This window comes from Pongo pygmaeus, chromosome 12 (assembly GCF_028885625.2).
Source record: "Pongo pygmaeus isolate AG05252 chromosome 12, NHGRI_mPonPyg2-v2.0_pri, whole genome shotgun sequence".
In the NCBI taxonomy this organism is placed as follows: Eukaryota; Metazoa; Chordata; class Mammalia; order Primates; family Hominidae; genus Pongo; species Pongo pygmaeus.
Genome location: NC_072385.2, coordinates 111,083,650 through 111,089,971, shown reverse-complemented (window position 1 = coordinate 111,089,971; position 6,322 = coordinate 111,083,650).

Here is a 6,322-nt window from a genome sequence, read left to right as displayed (position 1 = left end):
TTTAAAGAATCGAGAGCTTGGTAGAGGAAAGAGCACACAGGCCCAGGGAGAGGCTATAAGCTGAAATGGGGATCACTGTGCAGTGGAGCTGCCAAGGAGGAGTTTGAGAAGGAGAACCCCATAGTATCTTGGGGATTTAGGCAAATAGAGAGAAGAGAGATACTTCCTACAGAGCTCTGTACTTCTCCTACCTTAATTTTCATTGAATTTAATTTTCATTGAATTGTTATGGGTTGAATCGTGTCTCCCCCAAATTCATATGTTGAAGTCCTAACCCTCAGTAATTCAGAATATGACTTTATTTAGAAATAGGGTCACTGCAGATATAATGAGTTAAAAAGAGGTCATCGTGGACTGGGGTAGATCCCTATTCCAATAAAACTGGTGCTTTATAAAAAAGAGAAACTTAGACCCAGAAGAACCCCCACAGGGAGAATGTCATGTGAAGGTGAAGGCAGGCATGGGGGGATGCAGCTGAAGCCAAGGGGCATCAAAAATGTCCAGCAAACCACCAGAAGAGAGAGACATGGAATAGATTATCCCTTACTGCCCTCAGAAGGAGCATGACCCTGCCCACACTTTGACCTTGAACTTTGAGCTCCAGAACCGTGAGACAATGAACTTCTGTTATTTAAGCCACTGAGTTTGTAGTATTTTGTTTTGGCAGCTGTAGCGAACTAATGTAGGTGGTAACGTAATGAATTGCGAAATACTTGACTTATTTCCTGGATTATAAGCTATTTGAAAACAAGAACAATGTTGGTTTTGTTGATGTTTTTACTGTGAGTCCCTTGTACAATGCTGGGCTTATAATGAGCATCTAATAATTCTGGGTCAAATGATCAAATTAGCATGAGCAAGTCATAGAAGAATTCGGAAAGTTCAGGGGACAGAAAGTTATGTGGTCATCATGCTATAGAAGGGAAATTCTGGCAACCACCAGAGTGGGAGTGGAGGTCCCTTAAAAAAGACCCTGTGGAATCTTGGGTAACCACATTCACTTCATCAGGAGAGAGGGAGGGTGTAGGGAGGCCAATCTGGTCACAGACCCATTGTGTCTTCTGCTGAGTCTGTGAACATGCTGGGTTTCTCTGCACAGGGCAGGGTCTTCAATACCTGATACACAGACATAGCAAACATGCACACACAGACATAGCAAACATGCACACATGCACACACATACGTGTGCACAGACATACATCCACATTTCCACCCCTGCTGACATGGGTGCCTCTGCCATTTCTTCATCCACTGATGGCTTGACTGAAAGTGTAAAGTCACAGGGATTCCCTTCATTGTGAGCAAACTGCTTCATGATTCACCTTTTATTTTAGAACTGTACATTTCAAGGTAGAAGATATGTTGGAGAGAGGACAAGAACATCAGGTGAGAAAGTGAGAGGGGAGGCCAGGCACAGTGGCTCACGCTTGTAATCCCAGCACTTTCGGGGGTCGAGGCAGGTGGATCACCTGAGATCAGGAGTTCCAGACCAGCCTGGCCAACATGGTGAAACTCCTTCTCTATTAAAAATACAAAAAAAATTAGCCAGGCATGGTGGTGGGTGCTTGTAATCCCAGCTACTCAGGAGGCTGAGGCAGGAGAATCATTTGAACCCAGGAGGCAGAGGTTGCAGTGAGCCAAGATCCCGCCATTGCACTCCAGCCTGGTGACAGAGCAAGACTCCGTCTCAAAAAAAAAAAAAAAAAAAGTTAGAGGAGAAATGTGTGAAGAAAAACAAACATTTGCTAGGCTGAAATCTTATTATGTGTTGGGCTCTGTGTTGGGAACTCCAATGATGTAACCTCACCCAAGTGGATATTGTAAACCCCAGTTTACAGAGGAGAGACGGAGGCTCACAGAGGTAGAATCACTTGCCCAGAGCCGTGGATCTAGTAAACAGGGCAGCTGAGGTTTGACCCACATCTAGCTGACTCCAAAGCCTGGGTTCCCTCTCTACTTCATCACATTGCCATTTTCTCTGGAAACAATATAAAATCAACACTCCCTTCTGGATCCATATATGCTCTCCTTTTATTCTTGTCTGCGTCATACCTGGCCCTTTAAATGAGAGAGCCTACTCATTCTCTGCCTAGCAGGTGGCACATAAAAGCTAGCTTCAGACAACAATGGTTTGCCAAGCAATTTCCCAGGTTATTTCTGTCTTGTATATTATCTATTAATCTTATTACTGTTCCCTGGTCTCCCTGATTTTTGGCTCATCCTCTTGGCTCTGAACTATTAGAACTGGTTTACTGGCCGTTGGCTCGCTATTCTGCTTCTGGCATTGCTTTTTCTCTAACATTTATATCTTCTCCAGCCACGGAACAGAGACCCCCCTTCCTCAAAAATTATTGTAAGAACATACAACAGGAATATAATACAGTCTAGCCTGGACGCATTAAGGAAAAGAACAGATAAAGTAGGGAGGAGACATCTGCAAAAAAGTGACATATCAAATGCACCCTATGTGGGTACATTTCCTAGCTTCACTTTTATGATGGTGCCTGTCACATGCCTAAACGTGGAATATGTAGCGTTTCCACGTTGGCATGGCAAGCGTTTATTTTCAGTACTTACTCCACGCATGCACTGAAGATAAACTAGCAATGAATAAGAATTCAAAAACCTTCATCTTGAGACTGTAGAAGGCCTGCTCTTGCAGGCTTTATAATTGATTTGGAGGATACCATACTTATTTATGAGCAAATAATTCACTTCCTGAGATATCCGATAATTCATTAATTCTACAGTATTTTGTCTTGTCAGTAGTAGGTTTACAGCAGTTTTGCAAAAAAAAAAAAAAATGGTTTATATTATTTTCTTTTAAATAGGACTGGTTCAGGGAGAAGGCAGAGAAAGAGTAAGTAAAAATGATTTCACTTCTTCAACTTCAGCGAAACCAGTTCCCTAGATGCCAGGTCAGAAATTCCCACTAGGATATCTGAAAAGCGTAGGATAACAATTCAGTCATTGTCTCTGGAAGGCCTTGGGAAAAGCACACAGTTACTCTGGGGTTATATCCTACTAGCTTCTTATTAGTAGATTTGAAGGGATTAATGTTCCAATTTGGCTGGCAACTTGGATCCCTTCTTTTCCCAATTCAATAGCATTCTCAATGATCTTCTATCCTTTAAATAACCCTCGAAATTTCACTTATTTCTATGTTCTGGGAAACCCTCGGCCTTGCAAGCTGGGGCTGTTGGTCACCCTACCTTCTTGCTCCTCCCTACCAGCATACAACTTCCAGGAAATGCCCTTTTTAAGGTCAGTTTTTATCACCCCAAATACACTTGGCTTCATATACATTGACCTGTTTCATGAGGGCTGAAGAGGAGCATGGTTGTTTGTGGATGCTTTTAAACAATTTCAGATCCCAAGGCCACCTGTTATTTGCTTATATTGGCCAGCTTTCATCTTGTATACTCTGTACAATTCCCCAGTCCAGAAGCAGGAGCTTGTATGAGGTGGAGCTTGTACTAAACAAGGCTTATTTCACAGCTACTGATTAGAAAAATGGAAAATCAGTAACATTTACTAATTCTCAGACATTTAATTAATCTGGCATCAATCAATCAACAAACAAGGATCTACTGAGGTCTCCTTTGGTTGGTTTTTATAAGCAGGAGCTCAGGGTGGAGGTTTGAGGGGAAAACAATGATTTCTACTACAGCTTTGGCACTTCCTACTAATGTGAGTTGGATATTTATTCAATCCTGCTGAGTGTGAATTTCTGTATCTCTAAAACAGAAGTAATCATATCTACATATAGGAAAGCTAAGAAAATTAAACAAAGACTGGTACAAATGACTAGCATCGTGTCTTGTAAATATTAACTGAACTTAATGAATGAACCCAGGTTTGTTCTTGGTATAAGGAAGGGCACAAAGGAAGAATGAAATATGATTCTGCAAGGTCTCGTTAGACCTGCAAGCATTTCACCCTCTTTTTCTAGGCATTTTTACCCACATCCAGAGCTTCAATTGCCATCTGCACATACAAGCTTCCCACATTGATGGCTCTAGCCCAGATCTCTCCTTAGAGCTCCTGATCCTTATGTTGAGGTTTGCTTGGATGACTGAAAAATATATTAAATCTACAGCATGCAGACAAGTCCCGTGATCTTTCCCCTCCAATATAGTTCTCATTCAGTCTCTGTACTGATATCACCTTCCAGCAAGTTCTGAGTACCAGAAACTGGCACAATCTTTGTCATTGTCCCTTCTTTAACCCCTACAACCATGTGATCATTGAGTCCTAGTCATCTCATCTTCTAACTCATTCAACACCTTCCATCTCTTCCACCAGCTCCCTGGCCTAAGCTGCCAACATCTCTTTCCTAGATAACTTACTAAATGGTGTTCTCCAATTTTTTCCAAAATTCTTGCTCTTGTTTAATCTTTTCTCAGACAGCTCCAGCATAAAACTTACAAAACAAAAGAAGGCTATTTCCCTGCCTTGCTACAAAGCCCTCGATGGTGCCCTATTGATCATAGAATAAAGACCAAAGACAAACATTTTTCTTAAGGTCTTGTAGACACTACTTGCCTGGACTCTACCACCCTCTGGAGCCCTGTCTCACAGCACACACACTTCTTTCCAAATCACATGGACCATCTTCCTTCCTCCATAAAGCTTAGTGTAGTGCTTCTCCCCAAGGCAGAATTACTATTTTTCCTTATCTTCTTCCTAAACTTGTCTATCCTTTCAATTTCAATTCAAAAATTACATTGTTGGCAAAAAAAATCATAATGTTTTCAAAGCACCCTATATTTATGATTTGTGAAGCATTTAAAATAGTTATTCATTTTATATTATTTGCAATTACTTAATGCCTGTGTCCTTCACCAGACTATAAGTTCTATGCAGTGTGGTCCATATCTATTTTTGCTCACCATTATGCCATGTACCTATTACAATCCTTGGCATATAGTAGGTACTCAGTAAAAATTATTGATGGATGAGTGAGTGAATGAATGAACGGTAAACATTACAAGCTATATCCTCACTAAGTGTCAAAATGTCTGACAAACAAGAGTAATGAGAAGGAATCTATGGAGGGTGAAGAAGTTTTCCTTAATGACCAGAGAAGGGAATGATCAAGACAATGGGGCTAGGAGCAGCATTTAGATAGCTAAAGAGGCAGGGAGAGGGGCTATGCTTTCCAGGTATTGACACCAACAGGTAAGAAGTCTTGGAAGCTTGAATAACATTTCATATATGGAAACAGTGAAAAGATTCACAGCCTATCATAAGACAATGAAATTAAAGTCCAGTACGTGTAGCTGGTCAGTATGGAACCAGAGAACAGGCAGGATGTCCATTTCAAAGTCTAAAGGAAGGCACATCATTTGTCTTTATTTTGAACAATGATTGGTGTTTCAAATGGGTGGTTTAAATTAAAGCAAAAACTGAAAGTCACCTGGATGGACAGTGATGAGCAAAAGTTGTTTTGGGGAGACGGGCTGTCATGTGTTTGTTTGGGTTGATACAGGCTTTTGTTTCACTCTATGGAGACAAATGACTGTAAGTCTCTCTGCCAGTCACATTATTAACTGTACTGGCATTTTATTTCTAAGTCAGGGGATAATCTGAGGCCAAGCAAAAAGGAAGCATTGAGAGGAGGCCTTGCCACAGGCTGCTGACTACCTGACATTTCAGAATGAAGAATCATTGCCTCGAAAATATACTGAGCACTTCTTCTATACCCCAATCAGGGAACTGTTAGAGTAAAACTCAAAGGTAAGTGTGTTCAATCTGCTAGCTTGCCACAGGAATGAGGAACTGTATTTGAAGCTTTAAAATAATTAAAGCCCATTTCTATCTTGGTCACTGACAACATCAAAACAACATCTTGTGCTGCTGTCCAAATGAACTGCAGGGAGTAAAGTTTATGACATGACGAGTGTAAGCATGAATTGGGGAGGAGAAAAAAGTTATGGTGGAAATAGTCATGGCTAGAAATAATAAGACATCAAGGGCAAGACGCAGGTGTTTTAGCAGGTGTTTAGGTGAAATGGCCCAGAGCCCAGGTTGCCTATATAGACAAAGACCCAGTCAAAAAAGGAGGGTGAAAAGGAGGACTGTCAGCTACAGTGAGAAGAGTGTTGGAAGCACAATATATATCAATAGATCAAAGGTGGATTAAGGGACTGGCTGACAGCACTAATGACATTTGAAGTTCTTTGTGTAAATAAAATCCCCATGAACTTGGTTCCTAGAAGAAAGTATGAGTGCAGTTGACAGGATTGCTTGGGTCATGAGTGTTATTGTAAACACCCATGCCTTTGTCCCAGAGTATGACAAGATTTAATATCTTTATTGC